Below are 26,574 nucleotides of genomic sequence, written 5' to 3'. Positions count from 1 at the left end.
CTTTTTTCCCCTTATGGAAGCCACACATTAAAGACTAGGACATTCAAAAGCAGCTGCATATCCAGGGGAAATTAAAAAGTCATTGCACATGCCAGGAAAAGGTGCAGGCTCAGAAAAGACCTGAAAAGACCTTGTTTATATCTCAGGGTGATCCTCATCAAGGAGATAACATACAAGGATCAAAACAAAAACAAAAAACAGCAAACCCTTGAAGAAGAAGAGAATCTGATCTCAAGAGATACCACATTATTAGATTCAAATGTCCATCTTTCAACAAAAATACCTCAAGGCATATAAAGAAACAAAGCAGTATTCCCCATTCAAAGGGAAGAAATATACAAATAGAAAATATTCTTGAGGAAGACTGGAAGGCAGGCCTACTGGACAAAGCAACTATCATAATGATGCTCAAAGAATTAAAGGAAGATGAGAGAAAAGTCCAGGAAAAAATGTATGAACAAAATGGAAATATCACTGAAGAGATAGAAAACCAAAAAAGAAGCCAAGAAGAAATTCTATACTTGAAGGCACCCGGGTGGCTCAGTTGGTTGTGTCTGCTTTTGGCTCAGGTCATGATCCCAGGGTCCTGGGATCGAGTCCTGCATCAGGCTCCCTGCTCAGCAGTGAGCATGCTTCTCCCTCTCCTACTCCCCCTGCTTGTGCTCTCTCTGTCAAATAAATAGATAAAATCTTTAAAAAAAAAAAGAAATTATATAGTTGAAAAGCATAATAACTGAAGTAGAAAATTCAATAGAGGGATTCAAAGACAGATTTGAACAGGCAGAAGAAAGATTCAGCAAATTTGAAGATAGGACAGTTGAACTTACCGAGTGTGAAGAACAGGGGGAAAAAATGACAAGAAAAGTGAAGAGAGACTAAGAAACTTGTGGGACACCATCAAGTGGACCAACTTATCCATTGTGGGAGTCCTAGGAATAAAAGAGAGAGAGGGAAGAAGAGATCATTGGAGAAATAATGGCTAAAAACCTCAAAAATTTGATGAAAGACATGAAGATAAACATCCAAGAAGCTCAATGAATTCCAAGTAGGATGATCAAAGAGATCCACACCAAGACACATTGTAATCAAATTGCCAAAACGTCAAAGACAGAGAATCTTGAGAGCAGCAAGAGGAGAGCAAATGGTCACATACAAGAGATCCTCAATAAGATTATCTGCAGAGACTTTGGTAGCCAGAAGGCAGTGGGCCAATATACTCAAAATGTTAAAAGAAAGGATTTGGCAACCAATAATCTTATATCCAGCAAAACTGTTTCTCAGAAGTAAGGGAGAAATTAAGATGTTCCCAAGTAAACAAAATCTGGGAGAGTTCTTTACCACTAGACCTGCCCTGCAAGAAGTCTTAAAGGGAGTCCTGAAGATTGAAATGAAAAGATGTTAGGTAATAACTTGAAGCCGTATGAAGAAATAAAGTTCTCAGTAGACTATAACTCCACTTTTTATTTTCCACATGACTTACGTGACACTAATACATTTTTTAAATTTATTGGTCTAAAAGCTAGTGTTACTGTAACTTTTACTTGTAACTCCACATTTTGTTTTCTACATAATTTCAAGAGACTAGTGCCCTTTTCAACAAACAATTATTAGTTTAAGTTCTTGGACATACAGTGTATGAAGACATAATTTTGTGACATTATTAACTGAAGGGGTTGGGATAGAGCTATAAAAGACAGAACTTTTGTATCTTTTTGGAGTTAATCTGTTATAAATTCCAATTACAATGTTATAACTTTGGGATGTTAAATGTAATCTCCATTACATTTACATTACATTACTACAGGGAAAATAGTTATAGGACATACATAAAAGAAAATTAGAAGGGAATTAAAACATTTTACTCCCCCAAAATCAACTAAATAGAAAAAAGACCATATGCAACAAATGAAGGATAAGAAAGCTATAAGGCATATAGAAAATAAACAACAAAATGACAGAAGTAAGTGCCTCCTTGTTAACAATTACTTTAAATGTAAATAGATTCAACTGTCCAATAAAAAGACAGAAAGGATTAAAAAACAGATCCAGGAGCCCCTTGTGTGGCTCAGTCAGTTAGGTGTCCAACTCTTGATTTTGGCTCAGGTCATGATCTCAAGGTCATGAGATCAAGGCCTGCATTGGGCTCTGTGCTAAGTGTGGTGCCTGCTTGGGATTATCTCTTTCCCTCTCCTCTGCACCCTTCCAACTTGCACTCTCTCTCTCTCTCAAAAACAAAACAAAACAGAACAGATCCAACTATATGCTGTCTACAAGAGACTTACTTTAGATCCAAAGACACAAATTGGTTGAAAGTAGAATGATGGAAAAAGGTAGTCCATGCAAATGGTAACCAAAAGAGAATAGAGATAGCTATGTTAATGTCAGACAAAATAGACTTTATTTTTTTTTTAAGATTTTATTTATTTATTTGACAGAGATAGAGACAGCCAGCAAGAGAGGGAACACAAGCAGGGAGAGTGGGAGAGGAAGAAGCAGGCGCATAGCGGAAGAGCCTGATGTGGGGCTCGATCCCAGATCGCCGGGATCACGCCCTGAGCCGAAGGCAGACGCTTAACCGCTGTGCCACCCAGGCGCCCCAGACAAAATAGACTTTAAATAAAAAAAGGTCACAAGAGACAAAGGAGGACATTATATATTAATAAAAGGTTTACTAGAGTAAAGCTAAAACCATTATAAACATTTATGCATCTAATAATAGACCATCAAAATATATAAAGCAAAAACTGACAGAATTGAAGGGAGAGGGAGATATTTCTACAGTAATAGTTGGAGACTTCAATACTCAACTCTCAATCATGGATAGAACAACCAGACAGAAGAAAAGTGAGAAATTAGAGGACTTGAACAACATAATAAACCAACTAGATCTAATAGGCATATATAGGATACTCTACTCAATAACAACAGAATACACATTCTTCTCAAGTGAATGTGGAATGGTCTCTGGGATAGATATATGTTAGGTCATGAACTTTAAATTTAAAATAGATTTTAAATATAGATATCATACAAAGTATCTTCTTTGACCACAACAGGATGATGTTAGAAATCAATAACAGAAGGAAACTGGAAAATTCACAAAAATGTAAAAATTAAACAACCAGTGGGTCAACCTCAAAGAAAAAATCACAAGGGAATTAGAAAAGAGTTAGAAACTATTATAGACTGAATGTTTATGTCCCCCTAAAATTCATATATTGAAAACTTAACCCCCGATATGGCTGTATTTGGAGATGAGACACTTAAGGAAGTAATTAAGGTTAAATGGGGATAAAAAGCATGTGGCCCTAATCTACCAGGATTAGTCTCCTTATAAGGAGAAATACCAGAGAGCACTCTCTCTCTCTCTTTCTTTCCACACTCACCAAGGAAAGGCCATGTGAAGACACACTGAGAAGGTAAGCATCTGTAAGCCAGGAAGAGAACTGAAGCCAGGAAACTGAACCCTGTTGGACCTTGATCATTTCAGCCTCCAGAATGCTGAGAACATTTATTTCCGTTGTTTGAGGCACACAGTCTGTGCCTGAGCAGACACATCTGGTACCATGAAGTAGGCATGCTGTGGGAACAAATACCTAAAGATATGGAAGTGGCTTTGGAAATGGGTACTCGGTGAAGACTGGAGGATTTGGGGGATATATGCATTTAAAATCCCAGATATCCATGAAGAGACTCTTGGGAGAAATGTGGATGTCAATGATGATGCTGGTGGGGTCTCTTAAAGAAAGGAGGAGAGCTGGAGAGAAAGCCTCCATTTTTAAAAAATAATCATGAATAGAATGTAGGTAGAAATGTGGATGTTAAAGACTACTCTCAGGAGGTCTCAGATGGAAATGAATAGCGGGTTATTGGAAACTGGAAGAAAGGTGACCCTTGTTACAAAGTGGCAAAGAAGTTGGCTGAATTGTGTTCTAGTATTTTGTGGAAGATAGAACTTGTGAACAATGAAGTTGGATATTTAGCTGAAGAGATTTCTAAGCAAGGTTTTGAAGGTGCAACCTGGGCAGGAGCAGAATGTTATAGACTGAATGTTTGTGTTTCCCCAAAATTCATATGTTGAAGCCCTAACTCCCAGTGTAGCAGCATTTGGAGATGGGACCTTTAAGGAAGCAATTAAGGTTAAATGAGGTAATAAGCGTGGGACCCTGATCCAATAGGATTAGTGTCTTGTTAGAAGAGACAACAGAGAGCTCTGTCTGCCATGGCCCCTAACCCTTGTGTGCACAAGAAGAGTTTATGTGAGCACACAGTGAGACAGTGCAGTCTACAACACAAGGGGAAAGTTCTTATCAGACATCAACTCTCCTGGTACTTTGATCTTTGACTTCCAGTCTCCAGAACTGTGACAAAAATAAATTTTCTGTTAAGCTACTATGATATTTTGTTATGGCATCCCAAGCAGACGAAGACAGAGACAAATGAAAATGACAACATGCCAAAACTTATGGATGCAGTGAAAGCAGTGCTAATGGAGAATTTATGATTATAAATACTTTTTTTTGAAAGATTTTATTTATTTATTTGACAGAGAGAGAGACAGCCAGTGAGAGAGGGAACACAGGCAGGGGGAGTGGGAGAGGAAGAAGCAGGCTCCCATCGGAGAAGCCTGATGTGGGGCTCGATCCCAGGACTCTGGGATCACGCCCTGAGCTGAAGGCAGACACTTAATGATTGAGCCACCCAGGCACCCCATATGATTATAAATACTTTTACTAAAAAATAAAGAAGATCTCAAATCAACAACTTGTACAACTTAAGAAGCTAAAAAAAGAAAGAGCAAACTAAACTGAAAGTTAGTAGAAGGAAGGAAATAATAAAAATTAGAGCAGAGATAAGTGAAATAGAGAATAGAAAAGCAATAGAGAAAATCAGTGAAACCAAAAATTGTTCCTCAAAATAAACAACAAAATTGACAAACCTTTAACTAGATTGACTAAGAAGATAAAAGAAAGAAGATTCAAATTACTAAAATAAAAAAGAAAGTGGGGACATTACTACTGATTCTATAGAATTAAAAGGATTATAAGAGAGTACTATGAATGATTGTATCCCAACAAATTGGATAACTTAGATGGAATGGACAAATTCTTAGAAATGCAAAATTTATCAAGACTGAATAATGAAGAATTAGAAAATCTGAATAAACCTACAACCAGTAATGAAGCTGAATCTGTAATCAAAGATCTCCTAACAAGAAAAGCTCTGGATCTGGTGGCTTCCCTGGTGAATTCTACCAAATATTTAAAGAAGAACTAACACCAGTTCTTCTTAAACTTTTCCCAAATATTACAGAGGAAGAAATACTTCCTAACTCATTCTGTAAGCCCAGCATTACACTGATAACAGAGCCAGATTAAGAAACTACAGGGGAAAAAAACCATACACACAAAAGAAAATGACAGGGAAAAAAATTACACACCAGTATCTCTTATGAACATTGATACAAAAATTGTCAACAAACACTAACAAACTGAATTCAAACAGTGTATTCGAAGGATTATACACCATGACCAAGTGGGATTTATTCCTGGAATGAATCATGAATCATCCAAAGATGATTTAATATATGAAAATCAGCCAATGTAATATACAACATTAACAGAATGAAGGGAAAAAAATTATGATCATCTCAATTGAGGCAGAAAAGGTATTTGACAAAACTTGACACCCTTTCATGATAAAAACTCTCAACAAACTAGGAACAGAAGGAAACTACCTCAACATAATAAAAACAATATATGAAAAACTCACAGTGAACATCATTCTCAATGGTGAAAGGCTGAATGCTTTTCGTCTAAGATTGGGAACAAGGCAAGCATGCCTGCTTTTACCACTTCTATTCAACATAGTAATAGAAGTCCCAGCCAGAGCAATTAAGCAAGAAAAAGAAATGAAAGGCATCCGAATTTGAAAGGAAGCAGTAAAATTATCTCTGTTCATAGGTAGTAAGATCTTATGTGTACTCTTTTTCTGCCCAAAGCTCTAGGAAGATACATTTTTATTTCTCTAGCTCAGTAAATAGAATTTCTCTAGTCTCTTTTTACTTACAAAGAAGCCCTCCTAGATTCCTGACCTTACACAGGTACTCAGTTTTACCTTCCTGGGGAATAGCATCTATCCTTGAGTTCCCTTCATTTCCCAGGCTTAAAACTCTAGCTCCTAGATGGTAAGGCTCATCACTGGCCCTGATTACGAATTAGCCCTGTATCTTTGGCTTTAGCTTACTCCTTGTATTAGTTTTCTGGGGTTCCTGTAAAAAAGACTGCATGGCTAAAACAACAAAAATTTACTCTCTCACTGTTTTGGAGGTTAGAAGTCTGAGATCAAGGTGTCAGCAGGGTTGGATCCTTCTGAGAGCTATGAGAAAGAATCTGTCTCATGCCTCTCACCTAGTTTTTGGTGTTTTGCTGGCAACCTTTGGTGTTTCTTGGTGTGTAGGAGCATCCCCCCAATCTCTGCCTTCACTTTCACCTAGTGTTCTTCTGCATGTGTGTGTCTGTGTCCAAAGTTCTCCTTCTTATAAAGATACCAGTCATGTTGGATTAGGGTCCCACCCTACTCCAGGATGACTTTATCCTAACTTAACTAATTACATCTGCAGTGAACCTATTTCCAAATCAGACCATATTCTGAGGTACTGGGAATTAAGACTTCAGTATATGAACAGGGAATGACATAATTCAACCCATATATCCTTCTTTAATGTTCTTCTTCATTTTTAGCACCTGCACATTTCTTTTTTTAATTTATAACCCAACTACTTAATTTTGTTTGTGCTATTTTATTCAGCATAGGTATGTATTTGAAGTGAGAGGGTAAGGTCCCATATTAGAACAATCCACTTATTGTCTGGAATGTTGTTCTCCCATGATTTAAATGGTGAGAAAAAGAAAAAAAGAATCATCAACTAATATTTTAAAAGAAATTAAAATAATTAAGGGCATAAAAGGAGAAATAAAACAGTTTTTAAAAATGCTATCAATAGGGGCGCCTGGGTGGCTCAGTCCTTAAGCATCTGCCTTCGGTTCAGGGCGTGATCCCAGAGTCCTGGGATTGAGCCCCACATCAGGCTCCTCTGCTGGGAGCCTGCTTCTTCCTCTCCCACTCTCCCTGCCTGTGTTCCCTCTCTCACTGGCTGTTTCTCTCTCCGTCAAATAAATAAATAAAATCTTAAAAAAAAAATGCTATCAGGGGCACCTGGGTGGCACAGTCGTTAAGCATCTGCCTTTGGCTCAGGGCGTGATCCCGGCGTTCTGGGATTGAGCCCCACATCAGGCTCCTCCGCTAAGAGGCTGCTTCTTCCTCTCCCACTCCCCCTGCTTGTGGTCCCTCTCTCACTGGCTGTCTCTCTGTGTCAAATAAATAAATAAAATCTTTAAAAAAAATGCTATCAATAAAGAAGAGGTAAATTTGAAAAATAACTGAAGGGAACTTTTAGAAATGAAAAATGTGGTCTTTGGAAATGCAAAACACAATGGATAGGTTAAACAAAAGTTTATGTTATGTTAGGCACAACTGAAGAAGGAATAGTAAACTAAAAGAGTCTGAGAACATAACAAGAATGCAGAAAATAAAAAATGAAAAAAAGTAAGAAAAGAGGGGTTTAAAAACATGGATTTTAATTTAAAATTAATCTGATTTTAATTTAAAAATTAAAATGAGATGTAATATTTGCCTCATGAGAAGTTGTAGAAGAGGAGTTGGGAGGGGCAGAAAGAACTGGTAATTCCCACATATGAAGAGAAAATGCAGAGAAATTTTCAGAAGTGAGAAAGGCATTGATTTATAAAAATGCTGACTGTTGGTAATTCCTGATTATTCAAGAGTTGACACAATAGAGTCTTGCTTCTTCCTACTGCCTAGGGAGGGAAACTCTAAGGAGGATCCCTAATTTTGTGTTGGTATTTCTGGGAAAAGATTTGCTGGCCAAGATGTTGAAACTACTGGGTAGGAGGTAAAAAGACTTGTCTGAAGACGTCTCACATTTTTCTCCATTTCCGAATCACATTATGTTACAATAATACAAATTATGCTCTTTTAGTTGTTGGATGATGTATTATCAAAGTGAAACTTAGTGTATTGGTCATACTAAGCAGTTGAATGAATTAAATCATATTATAAATTCAACTATCTCATCAAAGAACATTTAGAAACTGTTTAGACTAAAGCTATGACCATACATACTTAGGGTGTGTTATATAACGCTTAACTAGTATGTGGTTCTTATTCTGAATGTAATACTTGTTTTGAAATTTAAATAATAAACAATATTTTATACATATTTTTGCTTAAAGTCACATTTTGTCATATTTGGCTGCACAGCATATGGCGGAATCAGCACAGTGCCCATCCAATGGAAATATGAACAGGACCACACAAAATGGTTCCACTGTGTCATTTTGTTCAATGTGGCTTCACGAAAATAAACTCTTCTCACCACAAAAACTTGCTTGTCATTTCCCACTTTTTAAAATGATCTCTTCTAACTTCATTTCCAGCACCTTATCCCTTTTCTAACCGTTGTCTACTCTAAAGTGACTCGAAGATTTGTTTATTTTGATTTGGAATCCCTCATTCTTCATTTTTACCACATTTCTAGCTATAAAATGCATATTATTAAAACATGTTGAGCCTTTGGGATAGTTTGATGTTGGTAACGTAAGATTTTTGGCTCATTCATTTAGAGTTCTGTGGTATTTGTATTTTTGGTGTATTTTATATTTTTCTATGTGTTTTAACTTTTAGAGATTTTCTTTCAGCATACAATTGAGAACTGACTTAATTCTCCAGAAGAGTCAATTTAAATTTTATTCAGATTTCTTTTTTAGTCTGTCTATTAGACAGTGTATTTGTGAGTATTTTTTCTATCCAGGAATCTTAGCTTTCTTGATGCTAACCTAAGACACTGAATTCAGCTTCAAAACAGGCATGAATTATTTCCACATCTTCTAAATAGGTGGGAGACAGAGTAATAACATAATGTTCCTTGCATAAGCAGAAGTGTAAGACATGGGCAATTATAGTAGAGTCTATTTTTAATCATTCCCAACCTACATTTTCTAAAGGGTAGTACCCTAAATAGGATAAAATGTTCTAATAAGGATTTGGTGCAGAATATTGTTGAGGGGAAGCTTTAAATGTCTATCATTTATTTCAATACATATTTGTATCACATAATTTTTAAATTTGTTTCTCAACTTAAACATATTGAACATTTGGACCAGGTAATTTTTTGTTGTGATGGTGGTGAACTTTTGAAGTGCGTATGATGTGTAGTATATCCCTGGCTTCTATCCACTAGAAGCTGGTAGCACCGTTCCCAATCATGACAGTAAAGAATGTCTCCAGATGTTGCCAAGTGTGTCCAGTGGGGCAAAATCATCCCTGGTTGAGAATGACTGGTTTAGGGAATTAGGGTACTAGCCCATTCTGCTCATGATCAAATCTAGCCCCTTATGTTCCAGTTGTTTACCTGTCAATTATACTTTATTCTGCATATGAATTATTTATTTTGGTTTAAAAATATACTTTGTCTCTTCTTTTTTTAATCTCATTTTATAGGAAATTTCCCCATTTCATCAAAGTCATTTAAATTAATCTTTTAAAGATTTTATTTGAGAGAGAGAGCATGGGGGGTAGTGGCATGGGGGGAGGGGTAGTGGCAGAGGGACAAACAGAGTCCCCACTGAGCACAGAGCCCTATGCAGGGCTTGATCCCAGGACCCTGAAATCATGACCTGAGCTGAAATCAAGAGTCAGCTGTTTAACCGACTGAGCCACCAAGGTGTCCCTAAATTAATTTTTAACAGAGTACAAACAACTGCATATTTTTAATTCCTTTATACTGAACATTAGTATTGATAAGAAATGTAGGGCTTCTACCTGTGAAACACAGTGTGGAAGATTTCTCTAAATTGATAATGTATCACTGATAGTTGCCCTCTGAATGTAACCCCCATGTCAGTCATTCACATGTTTAATATACGCACGACTCAAAACCTCTTTTTCTAAATGTCTTTGTTTTGTAAATCAATCAAAATGCCTTATCAACATCAGGAGAGATTACATCTCTCTTTGGTAGAAGAATATTAATTACGTCCCTCAAAGTTTCTTTTTCACACCGTCACATTGGTTCCTTGCTAGTGATTGAATGGAATCATTCTTCAACTATGCAGCATAGCACTGCCCATGCTGTCCTGTGGAAATGGAGCATGCTGAGAATGGCCTGGGTGTGTCCATAAATGCCGTTTTTATAAATCATGGAGGGTGGGAAGTGGCATTTCTCTTATAGATGTAGAAAACCTTTATGGTTTGGCTTGTGAATAAGCATTATTAAGCATCTTTTCTCCCAGATTTCTTCCTTGCCTTGCCTTTCCTTGCCTTTCGCCTTTCCTTCCCTTCCCTCCCCTTTCCCTCCATTCCTCCCTCCCTCTTCCTTCTTTCTTTCTTTTTCTTTCTTTCTTTCTTTCTTTCTTTCTTTCTTTCTTTCTTTCTTTCTTTCTTTCTTTCTTTCTTCTTTCTTTCTCTTTCTTTCTTTCTTTCTTTCTTTCTTTCTTTCTTTTTCTTTTTCTTTCTTTCTTTCTTTCTTTCTTTCTTTCTTTCTTTCTCCCACTTACCTATTTATTCAACTAACAATTATTGATCACTCATTGTATGTCAGGCACTGAGAGTACAATGATGAAAACAATAGGGACCTAGCCTTCAAGTAGCAGAAAAACTGATTTGGGGAGTAGAGTAGAGGAAGACAAGTGAACACTTATTTATACTATAATATGCCAAATGTAGTGATAAAAGGAGAATGCCATCACAGGAATATCAAGAAAATGTGGTGCCAACGAGTGCTTCTCGGAGTGATGTCTAAACTCAGGATTAAAGGTGGGGAGTAGGAATTATTCTAGGGAAAAGTGGGAGAGATGTTCTAGGTAAAAAGAGTGGAATGAAAGAAGGCGTGATTCGGGAAACTCAAATGGTTCAGTCTAGATGGAAAGTTCTCTGTGATCAGAACAAAATCAAGTAGGAGACACTAAATATATTGAAGGCCACCCATGATTTGTTAAAAAACAATGTGTCCACAGCGCATGACTATTTGTTTATTCCCCCCAGATTTATACTGGTAATAGGAATATCTAAAAATTGTCACATCATTTTTTGAGTGAACATTTCTTAATGGAGACATAGGTAGTTTTTCTAATGGAATATTAGAGAAAAAAAAAAGCTGTTGCCTCACATAATGACCCTACTGTCAAGTTGGCATTAATTTATTCTCATATTTCCTTATGCTTTCAATACCACATTATGCTATTTTATACCAATATTTCAAATTAAGTCATACTTAGTGAAAAAAGAAGTCAGCCACTATGTAACCACTGTTTAAATTCTAAGGAAATTAGTGCTACCTCTCATTTATTTGTAATAGCTCCAATCTCCTTTCTTCCTAGGTCTTTTTTTCTTTTCTGATTCATTTTTCCTTTTTTTTTTAACTTTAGAACTCCTGCCTTCATCCTACCATATCTTATATATAATTATATACTGGACCAGACCATGTTCACTGTTGTCTAAGAGGATAAAGAATTAGATCACAAGACATAAATAATCCTCATGTCTGCTTACAGATGGGCAGATCATTTTTGTGTCAGTTTATTATAAGTTGAAAGCAAAGACTAATTATTGTTCATCTTTACTTAGTGATTTGAAAAAAATTAAAAGAAGATATTGATCACTACCTCAAAATAAACAGCAATTATATCATACACTTTGCAGATAAGGAAAGGGGTAAAAATAAGTACTTGCAGAGGGTTTGTAGTAAATCAAGGAACCTATCAATAATGAAACATGATGCATTGAATTGACTCTGAATGTAGCTTATTAATAATATATAAAATACCCCATTCTGTTTTTCCTCCCTTCCCCTACTGTCCTCTGCCCTGTTTCTTATGTTCTGCATATGATAATTGGGTGATAGGCATTAAGGGGGGCACATGTTGTGATGAGTACTGGGTGTTATATGAAACTAATAAATTATTGAACACTACATCTGAAATGATGTACTATAAGTTGGCTAATTAAATTTAAATAGAAAAATAATATGTAAAACATTCTTATTATATTCTTTTAAATGATCCTTCTTATTGTCAAAAAACTGTGATGCATTCTTTTCCATTTCAATGATGATATGGTAGATATTTCTAGAATTTGCATTGGGAAGATGCAATTTGCCATCTAAAGAAATTCTCCCTGGTATCATAAGCATGTGCTGCAAAATCTCTCTTGGAAGAATTAGTTTACATCCTTACGCATCAATATCTAAGCTAGCTTGAGAAAAGAGGTGGGATGGCCTAGATTTTGTGATAGGCAGAATTATGGCCACCCGAAGATGTCCAGGTCCTAATATCAGGAATGTGAATATGTTATGTTCCAAGGCAAAGAGGAATTAAGGTAGAAGACAGATTTAAGGTTCTTTTTTTTTTCTCCTGTACACAATTTTATTTTATTATTTTTTTTATAATAATATTTTTTTACTATATTATGTTAGTCACCATATAGTACATCCCTGGTTTTTGATGTAAAGTTCCATGATTCATTAGTTGCGTATAACACCCAGTGCACCATGCAATACGTGCCCTCCTTACTACCCATCACAGGCCTATCCCATTCCCTTGCCCCCCTCCCCTCTGAAGCCCTCAGGAGAAGAAAGGGATAAAGAAAGGGGGGGTAATCAGAAGGGGGATTGAAGCATAAGAGACTATGGACTCTGAGAAACAAACTGAGGGCTTCAGATTTAAGGTTCTTAATCAGGTGACCTTAAAATAGGGTGATTATCCTGGATTTGCGTGAGTCTGATATAATCACAGTGGTCCTTAAAAATGAAAGTGGGAGGTAGAAGAAGAATCAGTGTCAGAATGACGTGATGTAAGAAAGACCCAACAGTCACTGCTGGCTTTGAAGATGCAAAGAAGCCACGAGCAAGGAACGCAGGCAGCCTATACAAGCTCAAACAGGCAAGAAATGGAGTCTCGCTTAGAGCCTTCAGAAAGGAATGCAGCCTGTTGACACCTTGATTTTAACCCAGTGAGACCTATTTGAGACATTTAACCTCCAGAACTGTAAGATAACAACTCTGTATGGCTTTAAGCCACTACATTTGCGGTAATTCGTTATAGCAGCAACAGGAGACCAATACAGAATTAGAGAGAGGAATTTGAGATGAGATGGAAGACTCATCCAAGTGGGTTCAGTCATTACACCAATTCTCTTATAATTTAGGGGAAAAATGTAAGAAGAGTTAAAGCATTAAAGTATCAAAGAAGATCTCCTCTATCTAGACATGGGTACCTTTTGGTAATGGCAAAGTCAGACTTGATGTAAACTAAACACACCTGAATAAAGGACTTGTATTTTGCTAAATTCAGTCAACTATTGTCAATTATTAGCTAAATTTCCTATAGTCAATTTTTGTTGTTGTTCTTTCTAGGGGGAAGGAAACCATAACCTTACTTAAACCTATTGATAGCTGATTTTTGATGATGTCACAGCAACTACTGGGCCATCATCCCACACTCACGGCACATCATGAGTTCAATATTTCCTATTTGGAATTTTCGTCATTCTGAAGCTTTTCTGTGCTTTATGGAAATAGTGTTTTCTAGGATTCTGGTTTAGTGGGAAATGTTAGTGCTGTTTACTATAGAATCCCCAAGGAAAGACTTGAAGTCCCCTGTTACTTAATAGAGTTGGACATAAAAACTGACACAGACATTTAGAATATTCAGTGTCACTTGCCTCAGCTTGTCCATCAGGATTGCCAACATTCACCCAACTAAATACATGTGCAATCCATGATGTCCTATTTCAATAACAAAGTGAGAACTTTAAGTTATGCAGAGCGTATTTCTTTCCTAACATATTATCTTTCAGAAAAGAAAAGCACTGGAGATTTCTTGTTTGCCACTAGGAAAAAGATATTCTGTTGGCTCTGGACTTGACATAAGGGCACTTTCTGGAACGTCAAGCAGTTATTGATTTCTGAACTTCTATATCACGGTAAAAACAAACTCCTGCTTTTTCTTTTAACCCCTATTACTTCATTTTCATTGCAGAAAATTTTTAACCTAGGTTCATGATGGGTATGGTAAATTGATGGAAAAATTGGCCCTGATTCTCTCTCTCCCCCTATAATAATACCCTTCGCAATATAATTTTATAACAGCTTACATTAAGAGGTAGAGTCTATTTCCAGCCCACTGAATCTGGGCTGGCCTTGTGACTTGCTTTAGTCAAAAGAAGGGGGCATAGCACCAATGATGAGATTTGGCCTTCAGAGGCCTTGAGCATTTCAACTGTCTCTCTGGGACACCTGTCTCTACCATGAGGATAAGTCCAGACAAGTTGCTAGAGGATGACGGACCACATGGAACTGAGCCAAGGGTGTCCTGGCCTCCAGGAGCCAGCACCCAGAAGCAAAAACAACACCCATTATTGACCTATGGCTCACCAAAGATGGGGGGGAGGGAAGTCAGACAAGACCAGAAGAAGGGCTCAGCTGAATCCAGCCTAAATTGCTGACCCAAGGAATCTTCAGATAAATAGTGTTGTTTTACACTGTTACGTTTGGGTTGGCTTGTGATACAGTCAGTCATAGCTAACTGATGCAATAGGGCTTTATGGTGGTCTGTGAACCCTCTGAAATTTTGCGTAAAATTGGTGTGTATGCGTGTTTTTCTGGGAAGAACTTTTAGTGTTTAGCAATTCTCAGACAATGGTGGCCCAGAAAAGTTTTACAAATTGTTGCCCTATTGGTTTATTGATAGGCTTAATTACATGCCAGATATCAGACCCATTTACCTATTGAATGACACTGTGCAGATTCTGATGAAGACAACTTGTTGTTAGAGTAAGAGTTAAAAAACAAACAAAGCCATTGTGTGTGTGTGTGTGTGTGTGCACATGTGTGTGTGCATGCATGCGTGCCAATGCACGCTTTTGTCCATTGAACTGGAAATCTTTAGGTCTCTTTTCTAGATATATTCTAGATACCTTTGTATCACCTGTTACGTAGTACTTAAGTCTTTTGTGCACTGTTTGTGATTAAATGCTGGAGTATTAAATTAAAAGATCAATTTCAGATGCTAATATCCCAATTAGATTGCTACCACAGATTACAAATATGTTCTTCTTTGAAGAATTTGCTGTTAAAATACTTTCATAGTCCTTGGCTTAGGATAATTTCTTTCAACCTGTGCCACTTCCATCCTCACGCTGAGCTGATAGCCTCCCCTCCTGCTTTGTAGAGGAAAGAAAAATCATCAGAGGGGGACCTTCTCAAATCTTGTTTAGGATAACAATTATGTGAACTAAATAAAAGCTATAACATATGACCAACTGCTTAGCTAACGTATCTAATGGAAGCTTTAGCAATGCTTTAATTGTTTTAACATTGAAAAGCTAATTTTTTTTAACTGATTTTTTGTTCCCAAGGTTGTAGGGTATGTTTTTGTCTGATGTCTGTGGTATCCTTTGGTGAGCTGATGAGCCAACACACAAGGCTTTGCTTGAATGTGTACTGTTTGCTCTGTACTTATCTATCATGTGCCAAGGCTTGAGAGCTGTGCATTTTCCCCAAACTCAGATCTTCTGGCTCATTGTCAGTCAAGTCATGCCAGAGCTGCTAGCCAACAAAAGCATATAGGGAAAATAAATTTGTCATAGGAAAAGTACAGAAAAGTGATCACTTTCGGGCAGGACTACAGTAAGAACACTGTTAGGCTGCATTTCACTAATGTCAAAAACAAAATGCCTTGCCAAATATCTTTTTAAATTTTTTTTTTGGCATGTGTCAATTAAAGCACAAGTGTTTGGATACTTTCACCATATAGTTAGACCCAAATTTAGTTATACACATAATACCATAGACATTTGCAAGAGTTGTTTATCCAGGAACCATATTTTAACCCTTCCCCCACTCCCTACCCAACTGTGGTTTTGCTAGCCAGCTCCCAGATGTGAGTAGTTGAGAGATGGGGGTCTGGGGGTGTGGGAGGTTTGAATTTCAGTAAAGCATAGCAGGTGTAATGGTGGTCTCAGAGAAACACCTTCTTTCTTTTGACAGAATAACAGGTCATTTCACTGAGAAAAGAGCTGGGTTTTCTCCAGCACTTGCACCTTACGGCTTCAAATACATACCACATGGAGAGGATTTCCAGAAGAGTACAGCATGGCTGCTAATAAACACCTAAGGGCTAGGAAAAGGAGGTTTCTATCAGTTCTTTGTCTTTTCTCTAAGGTAGAACATAATAGTAATAATGTCTGCCTTCTTTATGGCTCTGAACTTGCTTTGAAATGCATATAAAAGATAAAAAGGGGGTAGCACAATCTACAAAAGATTGATGTTCTGGATATTTAAATACTCTTTTTCAAAGACAACATTGTCCACTCTGTACGCATCAGTCAGATTATAGTAGGTTTTGTCATCCAATGATGTAGAATGGAATAGGAACAGAAATCAGAGGTGTCCTCCACACGCCATATTTGCCACAAAAATAATTTCTGATGTTGCTAAAACAGGGACTTGGCCATTTGTCGGGCTTAAATGCTGATGCTGTGAGAACCAGGCATCTGAACTTCCTTAGGGAGGTAATCATAGTGGACAAAGGAGGTGGTGCCTACCACCCAGTGAAAAAGAAAACGAACCGCACATAAAGCCCATACAATTCACAAGCAGTTAGGAGAGTCTCTTTACTGCTTCCATATTCCCTAAGTCACATGTTCTTTTGTTACATCTGCATCCCTTTTTGTCCCCAGCAAGGTGGCCATTAGTGTTCCTTTTCACTAGATATTATCTGTATAAACATTTTGGATTGGCAGGATGGGAAATACACACTGTGTTTTGCCCTGACCCGCATGTTAAGGAAGGCTATGTTTATTACATATTATCCTCAGAAGATGATCATGATTTAGGGATTTCTGCCGTGCTTGTCCTGGGAGGTACATGTTGGAATGAAAAAATCCCACACAAAGAGATTAGGCACAAGTTGAGCTCTGAAGTTGCATGCTCTGTTTCCTTTTATTATTTTTTTTTTTTAAAGAAAATGTTCTCAGATTTTCCTCTTACATCAACCCAAGATAGTCTTTTGAGCAACTTATAAATTTTCAGCTGCCTCCACCCTCTGTTTTTGGATTGCTTTTGTTTTCTAGCTCTTGTGGCCACTTAGTTATTTACTAGTGGTTCAAGAAGTGTCATAAAGCAGCAGTTATTGTGTAGATATATGTAATTAGTGACACACACACATAAAATATGCACCACGTAAATGTATCTCTAAACTGATTCTAAGGTGGCAGGAAGATAATCTATAATTGGTGTAATATAAATTTGTTTTGACAATTTTTTTCTTTAGTAAAGAGAACTTTTGAAAAGTTTCTGTAGTAGATGAACTTTGATAATTTTTCCTTCCTCCCTCCTTCTTTCTTTCTTTCTTTCTTTCTTTCTTTCTTTCTTTCTTTCTTTCTTTCTTTCTTTCTTTCTTTCTTTTTGCGTATAGCTGATGCACAATGTTACATTACTTTCCAGTGTACAACATAGTGAATCAACAAGTTTCTATATTACGCTCTGTTCACTGCTAGTATAGCTACCTTCTGTCCTGTTACATCACTGTTATAATATCATTGACTATATTCCTTATGCAGTGCTTTTATCCCCATGACTTATTCATTCCATAGCTCTAAACCTATATCTCCCATTCCCCTTCACCCAGTTTGCCCATCCCCCACTTCCTTCCCTCTGTCAATCATCAGTTTGTTCTCTGTGTTTTAGATCTGATTCTGCTTTCTTTTGTTTTGTTTTAACTCATGAGTGAAACCATATGGTATTTGTCTTTCTCAGTCTGACTTATTTCACTTAGTGTAATACCCTCTGGGCCCTTCTATGTTGTCTCAGATGGCACAATCTCATTCTTTTTTATGGCTGAGAAATATTCCATAGTGTGTCTGTGTGTCTATGTATACACTATATCTTCCTTATCCATTTGTCCATCAATGGATATTTAGATTGCTTCCATATCTTAGCTATTATAAATAATGCTGCAATAAACATAGGAGTGCATATATCTTTTTAAATTAGTGGGGGTTTTTGTCTTTCAGTAAATACCCAGTAGTAGAATTGCTGGATCATATGGTAGTTCTATTTTTATTTTTTTGAGGAAAACATTCTGTTTTACACCGTGGCTACACCAATTTACATTTCCACCAACAGTGCTTGAGGTTACTTTTTCTCCACATCCTTACCAACACTTGTTGTTTCTTGTCTTTTTGATTTTTGCCATTATAACAGCTACAAGTTGATATCTCGTGGTTTCGATTTGCGTTTCCCTGATGATGAGTGATGTTGAGCATCTTTTCATGTGTCTGTTGGTCATCTGTATGTCTTCTTTGGAAAAATGTCTTTTCAGGTCCTTTGCCTATTTTTTAATTGGATTTTTTTGGGGGAGGAGGGGGTTTGTGTTTTTTGTTTTTGTTTTTGGTGTTCAGTTGTATAAATTCTTTATATATTTTGCCTATTAACCCCTTATTGGATATATCACTTGTGAGTATCCTCTCCAATTCAGTAGGTTGCCTTTTTGTTTCATTAATGTTTTGTTTTGTTAATGCTCTCCAAATACTTTTTATTTTGGTGTAGTGACTTGATAATTTTTTCTTAAAAGTATTTTGTACTGTACAAATATAGTCAAGTATATATATCTATATCTATATCTTTCTATCTATCTATATTTGAGTGAGAGAGAACATGCAAGTGGGGGGTGGGGGAAGGGGCAGAGGGAGAGAGAGAGACTCTTAAGCGGACTCTACACAGGGCTCCATTTCACAACCCTGAGATCATGACCTGAGCCTAAATCAAGAGTTGGCAGCGTAACCCACTGAGCCACCCAGGCACCCCAAATATAGTCAACTATTTTTATTTATTTTTAAAAAATTTTATTTATTTGAGGGAGAGAGTGAGCGAGAAAGAGAGAGAGAGAAAGAAAGCACAAGCTGGGAGAGAGACAGAGGGAGAGAGAGAAGCAGGCTCCCCGCTGAGCAGGGAGACTGATGTGGGACTTGATCCCGGGACCCTGAGACCATGACCTGAGCTGAAGGCAGATGCTTAACCGACTGAGGCACCCTGGCACCTCCATAGTCAACTATGTGTAAAATTTACCTTATCTTTAGCTCAACTCAGGAGTTATAGAAACTGTGGGGCTCAACTTTTTCCTTAGTTTATAAGACATTACCTACAGCTTAGAAGCAAGAGTGCAGGCAAAGCTTGAGTCCCCAGTACAAACTTAGGTCTCTGAATTGTCACAACTGACTCTAAACTAGATCTGAAATCCTGGGATATAAAAATGTTCATATTTATGAAAAGTTGGGAGAATCGTATATTTATAATTTGAGCTACATTTTAAATGTCACAGAGTTTGATATTTAAAAGAATTCTATTGTGAATCTTGATTTTTTGTTTGTTTGTTTTTTGGGGAAAGAATTTTCTTGAAGTCTGTTTTGGGTATAGATCCTTCCTATACTTTTGCCTTAGGTGATACACACCTCTTATGAAGACTCCCTTCATCCTAGCTAGTAATATCTATATTGTGAATTCCATTTTATTACTTATAATAAATACTGTACTCTAACATAACTTCTGAAACTTTTCCACCAAATTACCCTCAGTGGTAGAGAACATGAACACTAAGTTCATCTACCCTGGGGAAGTCTAGGCCTTAGTACAAAATGTTCCAAATCATGTTTGAACTTCCTTTGAACATTTTAACTTCAGTATTAATTCTGTTTATAATATGATTCGTAATAAGTCTTTGCTTATTTTAATTTAAAATATTTTAAATTACTTGCCATTGTGTAAAACTAGAGGAATAGGAGGAGGTGTCATGTTCATTCTGTTCCTGTCCAGCACCCGCAGCATGGCTTTAAGGCAGTAAACTGGATTTATGGATTCATACTCTTCATCCACTCATTCATTAACATATTTAGCAAGCTTTTTTTTTTTTTTTTTTTTTTGAGCGTTTACTCTGTGTTCAGCGCTGTGCTAGTTGTTAGGGATAAAGAAGGCCGATTCTTTCTTTAATTATCTAACAATTTAGTGGGAAGTGTAAACATGGAAACTCATAAATGTAATAAAGTCAGTCAATGCTATGATTGAACTGTGTACAGAATACAGTTAGGGCCCCAATGCACAGGGGAAACGGTATCAAGAAAACTTCATAAAGGAGGTCATATTTGAAGACTATTCTGAAGTCGAGTAAAATGTTCAGCATGAGAAGAAAGGGCATTTTAGAGGAAGCAGCATGAGCAAAGCCAAGTAAGTATGAAAGGACTTGGTTTTTTGGAGATGTTTCAACATGACTGGTACTTGGACATGCAGTAGGAGGGGAGAGAGAGAAGGTTAGAGAAAGAGGTAGAAGCCAGGTTGTGTTACATTTTAAATGCCATATTTCAATGTGGAGTTTATCTTAGTAGATAGTCAGGAATCCCCAAAGAGTTTTAGCAGCACAGTGGATAATGAATTGGAGAAAGCAAGACTTAAGGTAAGAGACGAACCCAGGTGACTGTAACAAGAGTCCAGGTGCAATGTAACAAGAGCTTGAATGAAAGCCATAAAAGCGGGATGAAAATGAAAGGACATACATGAGAGATGTTATATTAGCGGTCCTATGGCCAAGCAACCTCTAAGTCGCGGTGACTACTGGCACTGCTAGGCTCGGTGGCCACATGTCTGTAAATGCAGTCAATAAGGAAACAATGAGCCAAACAGACTTAGACAGTTGCTTACTCATGGCACAACACCAGTTCTTCTTATCCCCCAAGTCATGTGGACAATGTGGAGCAGACCCAGTGAATGGTAAACTTACCGTCGTCCGTCAGAGCTGAGAAGCTCTGTGCAAAGGAACCTCCCAATCTTTTAAAGGGCTGCTAACAAAGCTGCCCAGTCTTGGTCCACAGCAGAGAAGTTATCTTTATCTTCCTGGTCAGGAAACATATCTTTATTTTCCTGACCCAGATAGAAACACTGCCTTTATCTGCCAAGGTTGTGTGCCATGCTAACATCCTTGAAAAGATGGTCTGAGATGTGTAGCTGAAAGTGCTATAAAGAATTGCCTTCTAACAAATGACTCCCATTTTACCAGTTTCTGATGGAATTGATGAGTTTCATTTTGGGAATATTAAGTTTGAGGTGTTAAGGTGGGTACTCCTTAACATAGAGCCAGGAAACAGTTGGCTGTATGTACTTAGAACTTCAGGGAAAGGGTCATGTCAAGCAATTGATTAGGTTTTCATCCATATGTGTGGTAGGTAGAGCCATAAAAGAAGATGAGGTTCTCCAGAGAGCCAATAAAGGAGGGGAAGGCCAGGAGTAGAAGGAACCTAGGGTATTAGCGGTGTTTACATGACTAAGAAAACAGGAACAACAAGGGAGTTTATGAAGACGTGGGGCAGAGGAGAAAGAGAATTAGGAGAGTTACACCTTGGAATTCAAGAAAAGGATACATTCCAAGTAGTATCAAGTATAGCAATGAGGTCAAATAAGATGAAAGGCGACGAGAGTTCACTGGCTTTAGCAATTTTGAGAACACAGGTGACCTTTGCAAGAGCATTCCACTGGCGTGGTAGGGAGAGCAGTTTGACTGTAGCAGTGTGAAATATGAGAGGGAGTGAAGGGAGAGGGAATAAAGCATGCAGGCTATTTTTGAAGTGATTACCTGAAAAGGAAACAGAAAGGAGTACAGAGTAGAACAAATAAATAAAATATTTTTAAGATGGGAGAACATTGCAAGGATGTATGGCTAAGGGAAAAGAGGCAGGAGAAGGATTGAAAGTATAGGAGAAAGACGAGCTGATTGAGCTGATTGATAACGGCAAGATCTTTTTCTGGTAGGGAAGGTATATTAGTTTCCTATGGTTGCTGTAACAAATGACCAAGAACTTGGTGGCTTAAAACAACAGAATTTTTTTTTTCACAATTCTGGAAGTCAGAAGTCTGAAATCAAAGTGTCAACAGGGCCACCTCTCTCTGGAGCCTGGGGTGTTGGGGAGACCCTCCCTTGCATTTTCTAGCTTTTGATGGCTGCTGTCCTTGGCATTCCTTGACTTGTGACCACTTCACTGCAATTTTGGTCACCATCTTCACATCCACTTTTCCCCTGTGTGTTTTTGTCTTCTCCCCTTCTGTTTGTTTCAAATCTCTCCTTGCCTGTCTCTGTCAAGGACACTTGTTATTGAATTTAGGACCCACCTGGATAATCCAGGATGGTCTCCTCTTCTCAAGATCCTTAATCAGATCCTCCAAAACTCTTTTTTTTTTTTTTTCCAAATAAGGTAACATCAACAGCTCCAGGAATTAAGCCATGGACATATATTTTTAGGGACTGACATTCAACCCACTACAGAAGGGATCAGTAATAGAGGTGAAGGGATAAGTCTGGAACTGGAAATGAGATATGAGGAGACTGGAGAAAGGAAGTTAAGATAAGGATGTATAGAAATTGGAGTTGGGGGGTCAGAAGCCAAAAAAGTTCTTCCTGCAAGGCCTCAGATTTTTCTATGAAGCAGGAGGCAAGGTCGTCTGTTTGGAGAGGAGGCAGTGGGGATAGGACTGAGTGTAGGAGAAAAGTGAAATATTATAAAAGCCAGGGATGTGGGAGGATAAGTTGACAAAGAACAGGTAAAGGGCAAAGGAGGGTGAGCAAAGGTGTTGGGGACTATATATTTATAGATCTTACTTTTGTAGATTTTACTGTACCTTTATACATCTTTGGTTATATTTCTTCATCAGTAGTATGCAAAAACAACCAGAACAACAAAGCAAAGCAAAGCAAAACAAAAGCCTATGAAAATAAAGCAGCAGCCCGCTAACTCAGTCTAGACTAGCCCAGCAAATTCACTGCTTTCTCATCATGAAACCTAGGGAAACACTGATGGTGACTAACGCACAGCCAGAATTAATGTGGGAGAGAAGGGAATGAAAGCCTTCAGTCATTGGGAGGTCTATGGGGAGCAGGGCAAATTGAGCTGAATTTTCTTTGGCTTCTGATCTGAAGTTTCTCCAGAAAAGGCTTTTCGAGGAAATGAGAGAAATGCCAAGAAGGGGAGTGTGCTAAATGTGGGGTAGATAAGCCTCTGAACATACTGTACTTGTCTAAATGATCAAACCATAGGAACAAACTTCAGTTTGTAACTTTAGCGTTATTATCACTTAGCAAAAATTAACATGGGGGTATTTACTGGGCACCTGCCACGTGTTGGCCTCCATATTGCCCTCAGTCCGTACTTGGTGGAAATAGTGCCGGCATTTATCTAAATGACTCCAAGCAAGTTCTGATCTTTCGCCTTCCCACTGTGTACTATGAAACCCATGTCTAAATATCCGAACTGTTTTAATGTGATAAGAAGAAGGGATCAGACATTTTTCTGGCATCCTTCATATACAGATGAATGAGTTTAAGTGAAATCTTGATATTTAGATTAATGGAACAGAGATAAAAGACGAACAAGAATTTTATTTTTCAAGCCCATGATATTAATTTCTTGGTTCCTCAAGTTCCAAGCTAAAACGATGTGCATTATACTACACTGTAGTTGCTGGATTCATATTATGCATAGTATCCCCCAGGCACCAAAAGCCAAGGGAGTGACTATACATACCTTGTAGTAGTGCTTCTCAAACTTTAATGTGCGTATTAATGTCCCGGAAATCTTGTTAAAATGCAGCTTCTGTAGGTTTGAGGTGGGCCTGAGATTTTGCATTTCAAATAAGCTCTCACATGATGCTGATGCTGTTGGTCCAAGGAATATATTTTGAATAGCAAGGTATTAGACTGTTTAAAAAACTTCTAGAATACTTACATGGGATCCCAAAATATGTGGATCAGTAGCTGTAACATCAGAAAAAAATCATAGATCACAACAAACTGGAAATGTTTCCCATATCTTTTGGGAAGATCCCTAATTTTTTAGCCTCTCAGCAAGTCTTCATATTGACCATAAATCCATGCAGCTTTCTCTGTGGTGAGTATCCAGCTATTAAAAGGAGCCAAAATGTCTACCTAAAGGTAGTGAGTGTGAATTATTTTCTTCACTTAATTTTGAGGTTGAAAAGGCTCAGTAAATACATCTCTAGGAATATAAAAGGTTTTTCTTTTCTTTTTCCTTTCCTTTCCTTTTTAATATTAAACCTCATGAAGAAACTGGACAATCTCTTAAGAAGGAAGAGCTTTCTGTTTTTACAATCAATATTTCAGTAGCAGTTTAGAGACACTAAATTTATTTATTTATTTTTAAAGATTTTATTTACTTATTTGAGAGAGAGAGAGAGAGAGAGAGAGAGAGAGCACGAGTGAGGAGAGGAACAGAGGGAGAAGTAGACTCCCCACTGAGCAAGGAGCCCAACTCAGGCTGATCCCAGGACCCTGGGACCATGACCTGAGCCGAAGGCAGGCACTTAACCAACTGAGCCACCCAGGCACCCTGAGATACTAAAATTTATTAAACTACAGTCAACTCTTGAATAATGTTGGGGTTAGGGGCACTGACCACCTGTACAGTTGGAAATCCCTGTGTGACTTTTGACTCCCCAAAATTTAACTACTAAAAGCCTACTGTTGACTGGAAGCCTTACTGATAACATATACAGTCAATTAGCACATATTTTGTGTATGTATTATATGCTATATTCTTACGATATGGCTGGAGTAAAGAAAATGTTGGTAAGAAAATCATTAGGAAGAGAAAACAGATTTATGGTACTATACTGCATTCATCAAAAAAAATGTATAAATGGACCCAAGCAGTGTAAGCCCTTGTTGTTCAAGGGTCACATGCACTTCCAGATTTAGCTATCAGAGAGGACTAAATTGGTTCTTCATTTAGCATCCATTTTCTCTTTCTTTTTTTCTATCAGAAACCCAATTTTGTGAAAGTATTGCCTTCCCCTAAGTCCCCCAACACCGTGGAGTCATGTATATAAGGCTAACTGACGTCCCCTCAGCTCCGACACTAGGGCTGGTTTATTTAAAGATAAATTCATTCCTTTTGCCAGTGGTGATTTAAGAATGAGATGTAGAAGCTTCGAGGAGAGCCTCTAGGACACATTTTCTTGCTCCTAAGAGAGATCCGTAGAAGAGAAAAATCTGTCATCTGTATTTTATCAAGATATGGGCTCTGGAACTACCAAAGTCATCTTGTAAGCAGCCTGAGAGTAAAGCCAACCTCAGCGGAGAGAAGGATAGAACTGATAACATTGTTAGCCACTGACTTAGCCATCTCATAACCTCCCTACTTCTGGACCTTTTATTACGTGAAATAGTTTGTTTGTCAGTATTCTGGCCAATTTGACTTGAGATCTCCATTACTTGTAACTGAAAACATCCCTCTTTTTATCTTCACACTAAATAAAGTTGAGAAGGACAACACTTGGAGAGAAGTCATCTCTGGATAGTTGCTTTTGGAATCCCCAAGAAGATCACAATGCAAGGAAAATTTATAACCATCTTATTAAAACCATATAAACTCAATTTGGTTCCATTGAAATAACCAACCACATCGATTCTCCTCAACTAGGTGAACAGATGAATTTCTTTAACGTTTTTCAAAAAAGTGTTATTTAGAAAGTTAACTTTCATTTTTTTTTAAAGTTAACTTTCAAATTACACTGAGCAAATTAGAGCCGAGCGGGTTTTTAAAACACTGATTCATTTATTTTTATTTTCCATTCTATGTACTTTGTGTGGCTTCTGATGAGTGGTTCTAGATTATTCATGACTGCTTCTACTGTGAGTAGATATATTTTAAGAAAAACAAGTCACCGGCCACTCTTTCTGCACTTCGAACACACACATTGCCAGAGTGGATACTGTACAAATGTGAAAAATTAAAACTCATATTACAGTTCAGGCTGCTGCAATGCTTTGACACTGGCTTCTCCCAAAAGTAAATAGTCTAAGTTTGTTGATCAGTTTTTGTTAAAACTCCATTTGTGAGTGTTGTGAAACATTAAATAATCCTTACATTTGCACTGCTGAGTATGATGCTGTGTGAAGCAAAGGGGTTGAAGAATGACTTCTTTATAATAGCATATGGCAAATCTCTCTAAGGAGAGGCCATTTACTGTACAAGTCTCCTACATGTGGTACTTGACAGCAGGTGTCTGGAGAAAATCCTGTGAACATTTTCAAGTATACGGTTACTGGAGATTGGCAAGAAAAGGTAAAGATCTGAACGTGGAAGATTGAACCAGAAAGGAGAATAAAATGCAAAACGATAATGAAAGAGTGAGAGAAAAAAAGAAAACCTAAAAACCCCACCTCACCAGCTTGTTTCTGCATTAAGGAAGTGTATAAATAACTCCATTAGAGAGCACTAAACATGACATATTACCTACAGAGAAGAGAAAGGTCTTATTGTACTCAAACCACTAAGTTACCTAAGGCTCCTTTCTCAATAGAGAATGGATGCTAGTGACTGGCTCACGTCAGTGTGGAGTTTAATTAAACCACTCAACGCTAGTCTGCAGAAGCTGAG

The sequence above is a fragment of the Ursus maritimus genome, unplaced genomic scaffold, assembly GCF_017311325.1.
Source record: "Ursus maritimus isolate PB19 unplaced genomic scaffold, ASM1731132v1 scaffold_11, whole genome shotgun sequence".
Taxonomy (NCBI): domain Eukaryota; kingdom Metazoa; phylum Chordata; class Mammalia; order Carnivora; family Ursidae; genus Ursus; species Ursus maritimus.
This window is presented reverse-complemented; position numbering follows the sequence as displayed.